The 15,605-nt window shown below is 40.2% G+C and overlaps 1 pseudogene; it reads right to left on the bottom strand.

Moving 5' to 3' along the window:
* Nucleotides 1–1,655: 1,655 nt before the first annotated feature.
* The window catches only part of Pgam1-ps11 (phosphoglycerate mutase 1, pseudogene 11), a 31,430-nt pseudogene continuing 17,480 nt past the window's right edge, over nt 1,656–15,605 (bottom strand).

The following is a 15,605-nucleotide window of genomic DNA, read 5'->3' as shown; positions in this document are numbered from 1 at the left end:
GTCTCTCTTTGGGCCTTGCCTCCCATTAGCATGCCTCTGGGGTCTAAGCTGTTAGCACAAAGATCTTTGAAAGGCATTCTAGATCTAAAGTACAACAATTCCTATGAATGGTTTTATATTTACAAATTTTGTTCCTAACACTAAGAAATTTGCAATGCTGAAGCTGGCGAGATAGTGCAGTGGTTAAGAGCACTTGCTGATCTTGTAGAGGATCTGGGTTTGGTTCCCAGCATGCAGAGTGGGTGGACCACAACCGCGTGTAACTTCACCTCCAAGGGATCCAGCACCCTCTTCTGGTTTCTTTGGGCACCTGTGCATGCATACTCTCACCTAGATGCGCACACATACCCAAAGGTTGAAAAAAAGAAGCAAACAAAAAACAAACAAAAAAAACCCTCTAAGATTTATATACAATGTTGTTTTGGACATTTCAAAATGTTGAACATCTAATGTTATATTATATACATTTGTATACTTCCTATTTTTCTTGCTCAATTATATGCATTTTGAGTTCACATCTTGATAGAATTTACATCTGTTCATTCATACTTATGGGTGAAATTCCATTATGGGGCCTGAATTTACTCTTCACGTAGTAGGTATTTTGGTTTTTGTCTTTTATTTCTTTTAATGACTTTTACTTTTTGAGATTATAATATAAATACATCATTTTAAGCTTTTCTCTTTTTTTGTAAATTTATCAGCGCTTTGAGAATTCAATACAATTTTTAAAATTATATTTATTTTATTTTTTTAAATTGCTCATTACTCCTTTATTGTACTGATCTGAAAAGAGACTTAGTTGTTATGCCTAAATGAGTCCTGACCCTTCACAGTAGGACCAAGCAGCTAGAACATGATTCAGACAATGAAAGACAAAAACCTGGACACGATCAAGGGGCTTCACCTCTACAAAACAAGGCAAAGGGATCCAAACACAGCAAGAGGTTCAAGGAGTTTATCCCATTTGATATGAGGAATGGCTTATTTTCTGGTGACCACACAGGACTGTTTCAACTGGCACTAGCAACCTCCGGGTTGCTTTTGTGTGCTGATATATGTATATATTCTTTACTTTTTTTTTTTTTGTAAAAGTAAATGTAACACATAGACTTGACAAGAATGATCCTAACCTTCTAGGGCCAGCAGCCCCTTTAGGGTCAGAGAGAAAGTAGGGTCTTTTAATCACCATGATGTTACTTTCACTCTCCACTAAAATGACTATGTCCCCAGTTACCTAATTGTGAGACGAGTGCAGGACGGGTTCCAGGAATAAAACTGGACCGCAGCTTCTTCTCATTGGTCAGACCACAGCACAGTTCCTCCCTGACTTCTTCTTAAGCAGACCCTTAGTAAACAAAGAACTAAGAAAAACTATAATTACAGTCTCTCAACTCTCCTGGTAGAGGGAGCTGTCCCTGGATGTGGACCAAGAATCTGCACCCTCAGAGGTGTTATTTTGGCTAGATTCTATGAAGGGAGTGGGTGCAAGGGATAAAATACTAAAACGAAAATGGTAGCCACAGGTCCCCATCTGCAGCTACAACATAAACTTAAGATCCTAAAGATGTAGTCAGTGTGGCAGGTGCGGGGGAGAGTGCAAGAGGCAGGACCAGGCAGGGAGGGTGTCGGGGTAGGAGTCTGCCTCCTCGCCTTCACTTCTTCACCTTGCCCTGAGCGGCCGCAGCTTCCATGGCTTTACTCGCGATCTCCTCATCTCCCAGGAATTTCATGGGCTTGATGGGCTTCAAGTTCTTGTCCAGTACGTAGACGATGGGAATGCCGGTTGGCAGGTTCAGCTCCACGATGGCTTCTTCTGAGAGACCCTCCAGATGCTTGAGGATCCCCCTAAGGCTGTTGCCATGGGCAGCAATCAGGACCCTTTCCCAGTTCTTGATCTGGAGGACAATTTCTTCATTTCATAAGGGCAGTGCTGGCAATAGTATCCTTCAGGCTCTCACAGGATGGTAGCTGGTCCTCAGTAAAGGGTGCATACCTGCGATCCTTGCTGACGTTGCTGTAGAAGGGATGATCAGGCTCCATTGGAGGCGGTGGAACATTGTAAGATCGTCTCCAGATCTTTACCTGTGCCTCACCATGCCTCGAAGCAGTTTCTGCTTTATTGAGACCTGTTAGACCCCTGTAGTGTCGCTCATTGAGGCTCCAGGTCCTAACCACTGGCAACCACATCGGGTTAATGGCATCCAGGACTGTTCATGGAGTCCAGATTGCTCTCTTCTACACAGAGGTGAAGCAGATGTCAAACTCATAGGCAGCATCTTGCAATGCCTGCCTGCCTCCTCGTGGCCTGCTAGGCTCAGGTTGGTGTCAGATGCTGACGTGGTTCTCCAGGTTCCAGGCCCTCTCGCCATGCTGAATCAGCACCAGTTTGTGGCAGCCATGGTGACGGGCAGAGGATGTGACAGCAACTCAATTATATTTATTTTTTTCTAACTCTTCTCAAATATACCTCCTCTTTTATACCCACCTAACATTGTGTCGTTTCCTCCCTCCCTCCCTTCCTTCCTTCCTCCCTCCCTCCCTCCCTCCCTCCCTTCCTTCCTTCCTTCTTTCCTTCCTTCTTCCTCTTCTTCCTCTTCTCCTTTTTTCTCCTCCTCCTCCTCCTCTTCCTCTTCCTCCTCCTCCTCCTCCTTCTCTTCCTCCTCCTCCTTCTCTTCCTCCTCCTCCTCCTTCTCTTCCTCCTCCTCCTCCTCCTCCATTTTTTTGCACCTATTAAGGCCAGTTTGTGCTGTCCATATGTTCCTCCTATATGTGTGTCTTCTGCTGGAGTGCAGTCCATTTGCCAGGACTATACTCTTAAAGGAAACTGATTGTCTCCCAGCTGCTATCATGGTCCAATAGCTCTTAGGCTAGGGGAGGGATTTTTATGCTCATCATCTCCCCTCTCAGTGATGGAATTTGGTCTGGCTTGAGCTTGTACAGGTCTTGTGCATTCTGTCAGAGACACTGTGAGTTGATGTCAGCTGACCTGGTGTGTCCAAAAGAGACTGTTTACTTTCATTCACCAACTAACTTTGTCCCTCCCACCATGTCTGTTCCATCTGTGCCTCACCATGCCTCGCAGCAGTTTCTGCTTTATTGAGACCTGTTAGACCCCTGTAGTGTCGCTCATTGAGGCTCCAGGTCCTAACCTTTTGAGGAGGATCTGCAATACAGATGTTTTATTCAGGGTTGTGCATCCTGTACAAGTCTTAATATCTGCACCTTGACTAGCTGTGGGTTTCAGAGTTGTAGGATATATATATATATATGTATATATATATACATATATATGTATATATCTCAATGGGGTGGTTTTTTTGTTTGTTTGTTTGTTTTTATGGTATAAAGTGAGAGCAAGAAAAGCCAGTGTCTTGTGGGGTGTGAGACTCTTCTGGGAAAGATGTATCCTGAGATCTCATGAGACTTTGAAGCATTATGCCAGGCATTCAGATGAAAAACTAATTTGTAATTAATAGCATCTATAAAATAGCTACTCTAAATTAAAACATAAAATATTCATCATAACTTTGATTTGCATGAGTTTTCTAAAAATAAAACTGCCATAGACTTTGCTTAAAGTATTGTGTTCAGTTAAAAATTTTGTCACATGGCCACCATCCTGGGCGCTAACCTCTCCAGCGTTGTTCCACTGGGGCAGTTGGGATTTTCACTGCACATGTCTGACCTAATAACAGATTGTGTGATTCTATACCAAAGTGTGTTCTAAATCAGTTAAGCCGTCTTTTTTTTTTTAATAAATGGAATGTTAGGGGAGGAAGCATTTTGAAATCACCTGTCAAAGAAAGGATTAATAATAGCCACAATATATAAAGCACTCCTATATTTGAACAACAATAGAGAGGAAAAGTCTTCAAAATGTCCTATTTGAAAACAGGCAAAGAATTTGAATAGAAAGACATTTCTCCAAAAGAAAAAGGGCCTGGAAGCACTTGAAAGGGTGAAACTGTCAATCCACAGAGAAATGCACATGAAGGTTCGAGCAAAATGCCATTTTGCACCTGGTACAGGTACTGCCCAACTGGTACAGTGGTTCCACAGTAGGAATACAATTTCCATACGATCCAGAAATGCTCTGATTTCCTACCCCTGAAATGGAAACTAGGAATTGAAAAGACATTTATACAATTACATTCAGGCATGCTTACAGTAGCCAAAAGATGAAAATGATCTAATGGTCCACTGGCATATGAAAGGCGGAATAAAAGTTAGCATTCACACACAAAGAAGATTAGCCAATAGTCAAAGAGAAGGAAGTCATGACATTACAATACGAATAAACTTTGAAGACCTAATGTTAGATGAAGTAAGTCTCAAATGGATATGTTACATAATTTCATTTATATTAGAGTATTCAGATTCATAGTATGCTAGTAGACTAGCATTTGGCAGGTGCTGGGGGTAGGGGTTGGGGAGGAGAATTTTTTTTTCTGTTTTTTCTTTATTAACTTGAGTATTTCTTATTTACATTTCGATTGTTATTCCCCTTCCCTGTTTCCTGGCCAACATCCCCCTAGCCCCTCCCCCTCCCCTTCTACATCTGTGTTCCCCTCCCCATCCTCCCCCCATTACCGCCCTTCCCCCAACAATCACGTTCACTGGGGGTTCAGTCTTAGCAGGACCAAGGGCTTCCCCTTCCACTGGTGCTCTTACTAGGCTATTCATTGCTACCTATGAGGTTAGAGTCCAGGGTCAGTCCATGTAGTCTTTGGGTAGTGGCTTAGTCTTGGAAGCTCTGGTTGGTTGGCATTGTTGTTCATATGGGGTCTCGAGCCCCTTCAAGCTCTTCCAATCCTTTCTCTGATTCCTTCAACGGGGGTCCCGTTCTCAGTTCAGTGGTTTGAGGCTGGCATTCGCCTATGTATTTGCTGTATTCTGGCCATGTTTCTCAGGAGAGATCTACATCCGGTTCCTGTCAGCCTGCACTTCTTTGCTTCATCCATCTTGTCTAATTGGGTGGCTGTATATGTATGGGCCACATGTGGGACAGGCTCTGAATGGGTGTTCCTTCTGCCTCTGTTTTAATCTTTGCTGGGGAGGAGAATTTAGTAGATAGAATGTTTCACCTGAGGGAGGTGAGAAAGTTTGAGAGAAGGATGTTGAAGTGGTGACAGTCTCTAAGAATTTTAAACTCTTTTTAAGTTCCCTGAACTGTATGTTTTATGTCATATACAGTTTATCATTCTCTTCAAAGAAGACATGTGCATATTGAAACATCTTCTTATATAGCTTGTTGCTTTTTAATACACAGGTTTGGGAGCTGAGACTGTAGCTCAGTCAAGAACGTGCTTGCCATGGGAGCCGAGAACATGAGTTCAACACCAAGAATTAATATAAAAAAGCTAGATATAGCTGTGCATGTGTGTGATCCCTGTTCTGGGGAAGCAGAGACAGAGGGATTCCTGGGGCTCACTGGCCAGCCAGTCTGGCTGAATAGGAGAGATTTGAATTCTGTGAGAGACTCTGTCTCAAATGAAATGTAGAGCAAGTAAGATCTGGTATCAATCTCTGGCTTCCACACACAAGTGTGTATGTCTCCCCCGATAGACACATATACTCACATACGTAAGAAATGCAATAAAACTATAGTTTGATGTCAAATGATTTTTTTATGAGTTAGACCTCCCTCTTCCTTCTTCCTTTGGCTCTCTCTTTCATGTTGCTAGGTAGCTCAATCTGGCCTAGAACTTTCCATGTAGCCCAGGCTGGCCCCACACTCATGATTCTTAACTTTCTTTGTGCTAGAATTGCAGACATGTGCCAGCATGTCTGTCCTAGAGAAATCTACAATTAACAAGTCATGTTTCAAAAGGCATTTTCTTTCACAGGTCTAATCCCCTTGAAAGAACAATGTTCTTTTCTCTAGGAATAGGTGCTAGCCAACACACTACCAGCTGCTAGGTAAGAGTCTCTTATAAGACCCTTGAGCACCATTTTGTGAAATAGATCACCCTTCCTCCTATGAGCTTAGGTATGGAATGGAGGTGGCAAGTACTTGTCAAGGCTAGACAAATGAGAAAAATAAATCCTCCTTTTTTGATTCATCAAAAGCTTAAATCACAGGAATAATTGCTGAATGTGGGTAGCGGTGGACTCTCAAGCATTTGGTACATCCAGGAAATTCAGGTATGAGACTTGTTGATCTGCATCAGAAGCCACTGGCCACAGAAATGGATGCAACCATCCAAGTACTCCAAGCATCCAGGTTGCTACAACAGTCTTTGGAGTTGGACGTGCTGTAGTCTGAGGGTGCTAAGCTTGGTTGCCTTTTCTTTAGGAGCTACACCAAACTTCCCAAGGTACAAACCCGACGAAGATGACCTGCTGACCCCAACTGATGGGTGGACATATTAATTATTTTATTATTTTTCCCAATGACCCCCCCTTTTGAAACTAACAATTTAAAAACATAGTAGGAATTCTCTCAGTTGCAAAAGTCTTCCTCACTCCATGGGCTGCTCAATTTGCCTCTGCACAGTTCTGAAAGCTTCCTACTTTGAGAAAGCTGTTCATCCCCATTCTTGTCTCCTAAGAAAAAACTAGTTCAGAAAGGACAGGACTCTGAAAAAAATGGTTTAAAATGCCACAAAGAAAGAAGTAGGAACAGGAGTTTGGTGAGAAGAGAGGATCAGCAGGAGAAAGAAATGTCATACCATTGGGAGCTGCATAGGAATATCTGTGAGCAAAGTGAAGACTTATATAGAAAAATTTTAAAAATGCCATTTTTCTGTTCCCTAGCACAAACAGTTGCAAGACATGGAATCTTTGTACAGTGAATACCTCACTTGGGAAATAAAACCAAAGAGAAGAGATAGTAATAAAAACACCAGAAGAATTTGAATCCTTGAACATATACTCTACTCTAGTGAAATTCCCATTAAATCCTATACTAAAGACCTACTTGCCTTGTTTACTATTGCCCAACACAGTAGAACTAGCTTTCAGGGAAGCTGAAGGGCAGCTAAGCATGGTGGAATGGGCTTTGTACACCCAGCCACTAAGGAGTCTGAGTCATATGCATTACTTATCTTAGATCTTTGAGGCCACCATGGTAAAACCCTGCTTCCAAAGTAGCCCATCAAAACCAATAATCAAGTAAAATATAATATGACGGAAAAGGAGATAGTGAACACATGGGCTAACATTAGAGATGAAAGAGGAGTCTTCCTACTAACCCTACAGAGAGCAAGAAAGTCGATAAGGAGCCTTTCATGGTGGCTCATGCTTGTAATCCCACTAGTTTGGGAGCCTGAGGAAAGATGATTTCAACTTGAGCTGACCTTGAATCACATAGTAAATTCTAAGATAGCCTGGGCCACAGAGTGACATCATGTTTCACAAAACAAAACAGAAACAAAAGAAAACAGAAAGATAAGGAAATTACAAACAACTTATGATCAGAAATGAGGTACTCAGATGAAATAATGTCTTAAAGATATGGACCACAAAAATCTCATTAAAAAATGGACAATTTAAATAAACATATCTCTATTAAGGGAGTAAAATCAGTACTTAAAATCTTCAATTGAAAAATGCACTCATACCAGTCCCAGAGTTCTATCAAACACTGAAAGAAAAAAAAATAACAGCAAGTTCTCAACTCCTTCCACATAGATCATTCTATAAGACTATCACTGTATTAACATCAAACTCTATTATACACCTCAACTCAAAATAGCTTAAAATAAGTCAAATCTAGCAAAGTATATAAAAGATAAGGTATGACCCACTGTGGCTTGCCTCAGGAATGCAAGGCTAGTTTGATGTTTGTAAGATAGTAAAGGCAAATCATTCCAAAAATAAATAAGTAAATAAAATAGAAAAGGAAAACTCAATGAACATAGCAGTAAAAGCAGAAAAGCTTCTCGACAGTTTTGGGCAAAACTCATATGAAACTAGAAATGAAGTAAGTTTACTTTAGTGAATAGAGAATGCATAGGAAATGCATACAGTTAATACCAGTATTGACTCTAAGAACCTTTGTGCTTTCTCTTAGGATCTGGAATAAGCAAAAGGTGTTCTTTTCAACATCCTTAGTCAACATCTTCCTGGAGGACCTACTAGTATCCATAGTAAACATAAAAAACATACTGCTTCCCTATACATTAGGAAAGAACAAACAGAATTATGAATTTCAAAAGGCTACAGTGGGAAAATGAAGCATTCACTATAGATCTAATAGAATGTATTCAGGGACTCAGGACAATATATGAAGAAAAGTATGAAACACTGATGAAAGAACTCTGGCAGATCACAGTGGTGTGTAGGTGTATTTTTTAAAAGCTATTTTATTGAGTTCCTATACCTATCAGCCTTCCAACCCTTAGTCCACCTTAGTCCCTTCCAACTTAGCAACACTACGTAATGGAAAGGAGGCATAGATCTCTTAGACTACTTCCTTTTGATTAGGGACATTGAGTTCCTTGGGGGCAAGTCCAATCTTCCTTGTCAGGATAACTAATTTCTTCTTCTCTTTTTACTCACAACTGCTTGACAAACTGCAACAACAGAAACCAGCAGCAGCTGCAGTTCCTCTCAGGGATCTCCCATTTCTACTCTCTCCAGAAGCTCCAGAATTAAACTATCTGCAGCTGGCAAAAAATCACACCCCTGCTAGTGCATGAGGCAAATCATAATCACCTGCTGTGAAGCCTGGGATTAAAACAAAAACATATTCACAAAATGTAATTGAGTTTTTAAAGAAACTAAAATTCACCTGGGGTGGTGGTCCAGGTACAAGTTCATAGACTGACAGTTGTATTGTCAATATATAAATTTTCTTAACTTGAGCACAGATAAATGGCAAAGTTGGTTAAAACCTAGAAAGTTATTTTGATAATATTGACAATTCCAATCTGAAAAACACATGGAAAGGTAAAGATCCTCCTCACAACCCTCAGAAGTTGGGTATAGTGGCTCATTTTTGCAATTCTAGCACTCAGTGGCTGCCTTAGGAAGATCAATGTCAGCCTGGGATTCATATTGAATACCAGAGCAGTCTGGGTTACAGACTGAGATACTATATCAGAAGCAAATCAGACCAAGCAAACCTAACCAAACCTGAGATACAGAGTGATCTGTACCCAAACCAAACCAAACCAAATTAAAAAACCTAAAATTAATGGGAGAAAAGGAGTCCAGCAAAGGTAGCACGGTACAGAAAAACAAAGTTAGGGGGCGCGCATGACCTATTTAAGACAATATAAAGTTATCATATTCAAGACAGTATAGTATTGCTCAATGTAAAGACATACAAATTGATGGAAGAGACTAGAAACTACACAAAAATACAACTATCCAGATAGAGGGAGAGGGAGAGGGTGAGGGCGAGGGAGAGGGAGAGGGAGAGGGAGAGGGAGAGGGAGAGGGAGAGGGAGAGGGAGAGGGAGAGGGAGAGGGAGAGGGAGAGGGAGAGGGAGAGGGAGAGGGAGAGTTAACTGAATTTTTGACAGATTGTTAAGTCAACTCAAAGAGGATTTACAAACTTTTCAACAAATGGTACAGAGGCAATAGACTATTCATGTGTGAAAACACTGAATCACTTATAACAACTACAATCTTAAGCCTTTATATCTTACAAAAACTAGTTTAAAATAGACCATAGACATATGAAGAAACTATAAAGCATTCAGAAGAAAATATAAGAGAAAATTGAGGCATCCTATACTTCATGATGGGTTTTACTGTGTAGATTAGCCACACACCAGAAGAAACACTTCACAGGTGAATTTTTTTTCATAAAAGTCTTAACTCTAAACTATATAAGAGGTGTATATAAAAAGAACCCAGTTGAAAAATAATCTAAGAAAATTTCATCAAAAGGATTGTAGACAGCAAATAAACAAATGAAAAGATGCATAACATCATTAGTCACCATGAAATTGCAAATTAAAATCACAACAAGATACCATCATACCAACGAGGGTGGCTGAGCTCCACAACATTGGAAATAGTAATTTCTGGAAGCTGTTTAGAAATGAGAGTTGTAATTCAGTGCTTGTGGGAATACTTAATGGCATAGTTACTTTGAAAGACAGCTTCTCATAAAGCTAAAAACAATTTTACTGTATGCACCAACTCCTTCTCTAGGTATTTACCTAACTGATATAAAACTTATGCCTACACGTGCGCTTACAGCATCTCTATTCATAATCAATAAATATTAGAAGCAAGATGGCTGTCAATAGGTTATTGAATGAGATAACATTGTATATGTGTACATTGTGATATTATGGATGGATTAAAAGAAAAGGGGTACTGAGCTGTGAGAAAACATGAATGGGTATTACATGCACATTGCAAAATGGTAGGGAAACTTGGCTGAAAATCCTACAAAAGTTATGAAAAGGACGAATTTGTGAGGCAGTGAACAGATAGATTATGGTGAGGAATTTGGGGAGGGGCCACATTGGTAGGTGGAATATAAGAGTGATTTTAGAGTGGTGAAATATTTCTTGTGCTTCTGGAAGGATGAGAAAAGGACAGCACATATTTGTCTAAAATAATATTTCATGAAAAGAATGGACTTTGCAATGTGAATCTAGAATTTGGGGAATACAGAATACTTAGTAAGTTGCCATATATATATATCATAAATGCATACATATCAGAGTTAGTTTAATGCAATTATATATACTGACTAGTATACATATAGAAACCAGGGGTAGCCTGGGCTATGTACACAGTGAGACACTGTTTCAAAAGAAAGCTCTTTTGTGTAGAGGAATTTTAAGCAATTTATGTAGTTTCTACACCTTTGAGGAGGTGGAACATAGGAGCCCACATCCAAAATATGGGCTCTGGATGGTACTGTCCTCCCTAAAATACATACCACAAAAAGAAGAAAAGGACTAACTTTTCAGTTGGAAAACACAGCAAATGCTACCCTCCTCAGATGATCAGCACTGGTGACAACAATGACAAGCCATGGTAATGTCATATCATCACAATATGATGTGACACACCTCTGTGGCCTTCTTGTAATCTCCAGATTCTGGAGTAATCATGAGACACATTAGTCAAACCATGAGAGAAAGATTTTTCAAAACACTATAAAAGTCTAAAGGTTACTCAAGATAAGCCAAGTTCAATAAACTACCACAGACCAGAGGGGCTATGGAAACACAATACCAGATGGGAAGTGGTAAGCTGGGCAGGGCCCTGAGTGGAACCAAAGAATGAGAGATAAAAAATGAAGGACAGAGAGGCAGTGTATAGACATGAGTTGCTAATGGTGAAGTGGTGCTGATTTCTTAGTTGTGGCTGGTGAGAACTTGTGAGTGTGAAGCGATATAAGACACCAGTCAACGGGAAAATTAGGAGTGGTACTCAGTGTTCTCTTAACTTTCCTATGAGTCAGAAATTATTCCTAGGAAAGGTTCTTCAAAAGAGAAATGACCTATTGAGTCCAGTGTTTTTTAAACAAGAAGCCAAAGAAGAAACGGGGAGGTACAGAGGGGACTGATTACTGGTTTTTATTGGACCCAACCCCTGTGCTATCAGCTGTCTATTACAGGGTGAGTGTGAAGCCATCAACGTTTCTGTGTCACTTACAAACAAAACCCATGACTTGTCATTAAATTAATTGAAGTTTTGAAGAACAAGCCTGTTTTCCAGTTTGGCGTATATAGTATGCTTTTCCAAAGACAAAATGACAGGGGGTGCCACAGGGGGAGAAGGCTAAAATTGGAGAGACAGTGTTCAAGGTTACATTTCTGATAGCAAGAAGGGGTCCAAGCCACATCATCACTGAGGACATTCTAAAGTCAAGTTCAAAATAATGACAAGTATTATGGTACATTGGAAGAAGGACATGTCATTGGCCAGATCATTTCATTGGCAGGTACTCCTGGCTTTTGAGGTTCTCAGTGGATTCCATAAGTAGTCAGTGCTATGATCTCACATTAAGTCATCTGTATTTAATTTGTACATGACCATTATTATGCTGCCTATGAATTCATTTTTGGTATTATATATATGCACATATATCTAGATAGATTTGAAGGAGACATATGTGTCTAACATATTGAAAAAATTCTTGTTAATTACTAAAACTAATGCCATGAAAGATATAGTTTTCACAATCTTATTTTATTTACTTTTAAATTTATGTCTATGCCTGCTATTTGTGAACTACCCAAAGTGCATTCTAGGAAGTAAACTTGGGGCTTTGCAAGAGCAGTATGCAACGAGCCACATCCCTATCCCCTAGAAGATACAGTTTTAAATTTACCAATTGATTTTCAAGCCCTTTTAGAGACTGTAGAATATGTTAGAATCAATGCCAAGGACAAGTCAGTGAATATAGACAATTGGGCATTGGTCCTTAACTACTCGGATGCTCATACCTGGATATCAACTCATTGCTTTAGCTAATGGCAGTAATCAGCAATAAGTAACATAACCCCCAATTCTGATTCAAGAAAAAAAGTGATGGAAAGTTTGCATGCAGTGAGGTCACAGAAGCTTTGGTTTCTTAGTTATGTGTTTACACACTGAAGGCTTGGTCTCCAGATTAGGGTGTTTTGGGGGGAGGTTTTGGAAAGTTTAGAAGGTAAGGCCTAGATAGAAGAAGTAGGTCATTAGAGGCTGTCCTAAGCCTATCTCTGGCTCACTGCTCCCTGTCTGCCATAAGGTGAGTAGCTTCTGGAACATGATTGCACTACTGTGAAATTGTTCCTCATCATGGGCCCAGAACCAATGGAGTAAAACCAATGGACTGACACCATGAGCTAAAATGAATACTTCCATTAAGTTGTTTGTAGGTATACCTGTATAAACACAGAGTAATTGACACTCATAGGCCATGGGTTTGTTTTGTTTTGTTGTTTTGAGACAGTTCTCAAGTAGCCCCAGCTGGCCCGAAACTCACTGTGTAGCTAAGGATAACCTTGAGCTTCTGATCCTCTAGCCTCTACCTTCCAAATTCTGGGACCCCATGTGTGTGTGTCACCATATGCAGTATTTGTAGTACTGAGGATCGAATCCAAAGGCTTTTTGCACCTTATATAAGCACTCTAGCCACTGCAGGTATTGTTGTTTTTGTTATATGGATAAATTACTTTTCAAAAGATGATCATTGGCCTATACCCGTTTGTATACACGTTATACACAAAGTTTATACCCAGAAATAAATATCTATCTTTTCTCCTGCAAGATATATTATATGTTACAGGATGGTCAGTGGGAACCTAGAATTGTGGCGCAGACGGAGCTTCTGTGACCTATGTTTTCTACATGCCAACATGCAAAAACTTAATGCCCCTTTGCATTTTTTGCTAACCAAGTGCACAATGTGACCATAATCTTTACAGGTTGAGGGGTAACAGCAGACCAACACCAGTTTCTTTTCATTTCTCACAATTTCCTAGATGGTAAGTTCATTCCTATCATAGGTTTTAGCAACAGAGGGACATGACATCTTTCCTTGACAGCTTTCACCTTTTCACTTAATGGAGGTATTTTGTGATTTTGTGATTTCTCTTCGACATATCTGAAACACCAGCATCACTACTCTTGTGCTTTGGGGTCATAATTAAGTAAAATAAGGGTTACATGAACACAAACAGTGTGCTACAATGATAACTGGCAACCAAGATGGCTGCTAGGTGACATGTGAGCAGGTACCACGGAAGGCATGGATATGCTAGACCAAAGGCTGACTCTATTCTAGGAGAGACAAAGCAGGCTGGAGTCAGATTTCATCACACCGCTGAGGATGACACACAATTTAAAACTTATGAATGATTTATTTCTGCAATTTTCTGCTTAATATTTTCAGACTGCAGATTATTGAAACTATGAAAAGTGAAACTCTGGATAAGAGGATCCTGCCTTACTCAGAATATGGAAGTTTTTCACTTTAGTCTCCCTTTCCTGCCAGCAACCACTGCTATCACTTTCTTTCTATAAATTGTTGACAAGAAAAGTGAAATAAAAACTCAACACATGTGACTGAAATCTCCCAGATATGAAAATGGAATATGGACCCAAGAGGCAAAAAGAACTAGAAAGGGAACTGACGAAGATTGGAAACACCCAGACAGCAGACAAATGGCTATCAGTGAATTTGTCGGGATGGGAAAATTTAAAGCTTTCTTTAGTTGATAGTGGAGGAAAACTAGAAGTGAGACTCCTCATCTTGAAAGGTTTTTGGATCTCAGAAATATAAGTACCAGGGACCAATCTGGGGATGGAATTGCAGAAAAGGTGGAAATAAGAAACATAGTGTATTGGATGTGGGCAGATTGGACTCACCCAAATCTCTGTTCTAAGTCCTTGGAAAGTTCAATTGCAGACTCAAGGGCAAAGCTATGGGTACAGTGCTGTGTTAGTTTTTCATTGTTATGACCCAAGTACACCATACATCATCTAAGGGAGGAGGGATCAGTTAGGTTCATGGTTTCAGAGGTGTTAGTCTATCATGATGAAGACAGTGCATTAGAACAGAGCAGCTCATTTTCTGGCAGCCACACACAGAGAAAGGGATATACAAGAAGGACTCAGTGGAATAGAGGGCTCTCAAGGACATATTCCAGTGATACACATCTTCTGACAAGGCCCCACTTTCTACCTTTCACCCCTCCTAATAATGTCATCAGAGTATGAATCCATCAAGAGATTAATTCATTCATTAGGTCATTGCCCTCATGATCTAATTGTTTCTGGAAGAACCATTAGAGAGGCTCATAGAGACATACTTAATTAATCTCTAAGACATTTCTTAATGTAATAAAATGGACAAGATTAGCCATCATAGGTGCATTAAATGGAAGGAAAGAGAAAGTATGAATCTATAAATAATTAGCTCACTCAGCTTTCATTCTTTCCTTGATTCTGGAAGGCTGTCAGGCCACATCTTCAGGGAGAAACTAGAATTAGGTATCTCAGTATCTGTGGAATATGACCCAACAAGAGAAAAGATATGGTAAAGTTGGGAATTTCTTCACAAAAATGTCTTTACCTGGTTGCCTCCATCAAAAGTGTTCCTCACTGTGGACTTAGCTAGAGTCTGATGCTGAGGAATTTAGCTCTGAAGAGTATAGCAGACAGAAGAAGCAACACCAATGGCCTGGGAAAGACCATGAAGGTACTCCATGTGCTGGATAGTTTTATGTCAACTTGTCACAAGCTAGAGACATCTGAATGGCTAGAACCTCGATGGAAAAATATGCCTTCTTAAGATCTGGTTGTGGGGCATTTTCTTAATTAGTGATTCATGGGGGGAGGGCCCAGTATAGGTAGAGCCATTCCTGGGCTGGTGGTCATAAGTACTATAAGAGTTCAGGCTAAGCAAGCCAGGGTGAGCAAGCAAGTCAGTAAGCAGCACCCTTCCACGGTCTCTTCACCAGCTTCTACCTCTAGGTACCTGTCTTGATTTTATTTGATAATAAACAGTGATATGGAAAGTGTAAGCCAGATAAATTCTTTTCTCCTCAACCTGCTCTTTGGTCATGGTGTTTCATCACAGCAATCGAAGCCAAAACTAAGACACTCCAGATGGAATCCAAAGGCTGAGCCAGTCAGCTTTCATACACTAACTCCATACAACTCCCTCCCCCATACACATCTATTCCTTCTTACAA

This window comes from Rattus norvegicus, chromosome 10 (genome assembly GCF_036323735.1).
Source record: "Rattus norvegicus strain BN/NHsdMcwi chromosome 10, GRCr8, whole genome shotgun sequence".
Classification (NCBI taxonomy): Eukaryota; Metazoa; Chordata; class Mammalia; order Rodentia; family Muridae; genus Rattus; species Rattus norvegicus.
The sequence above is the reverse complement of the archived record's forward strand: the minus strand, read 5'-3'. Positions and strand labels throughout refer to the sequence as shown.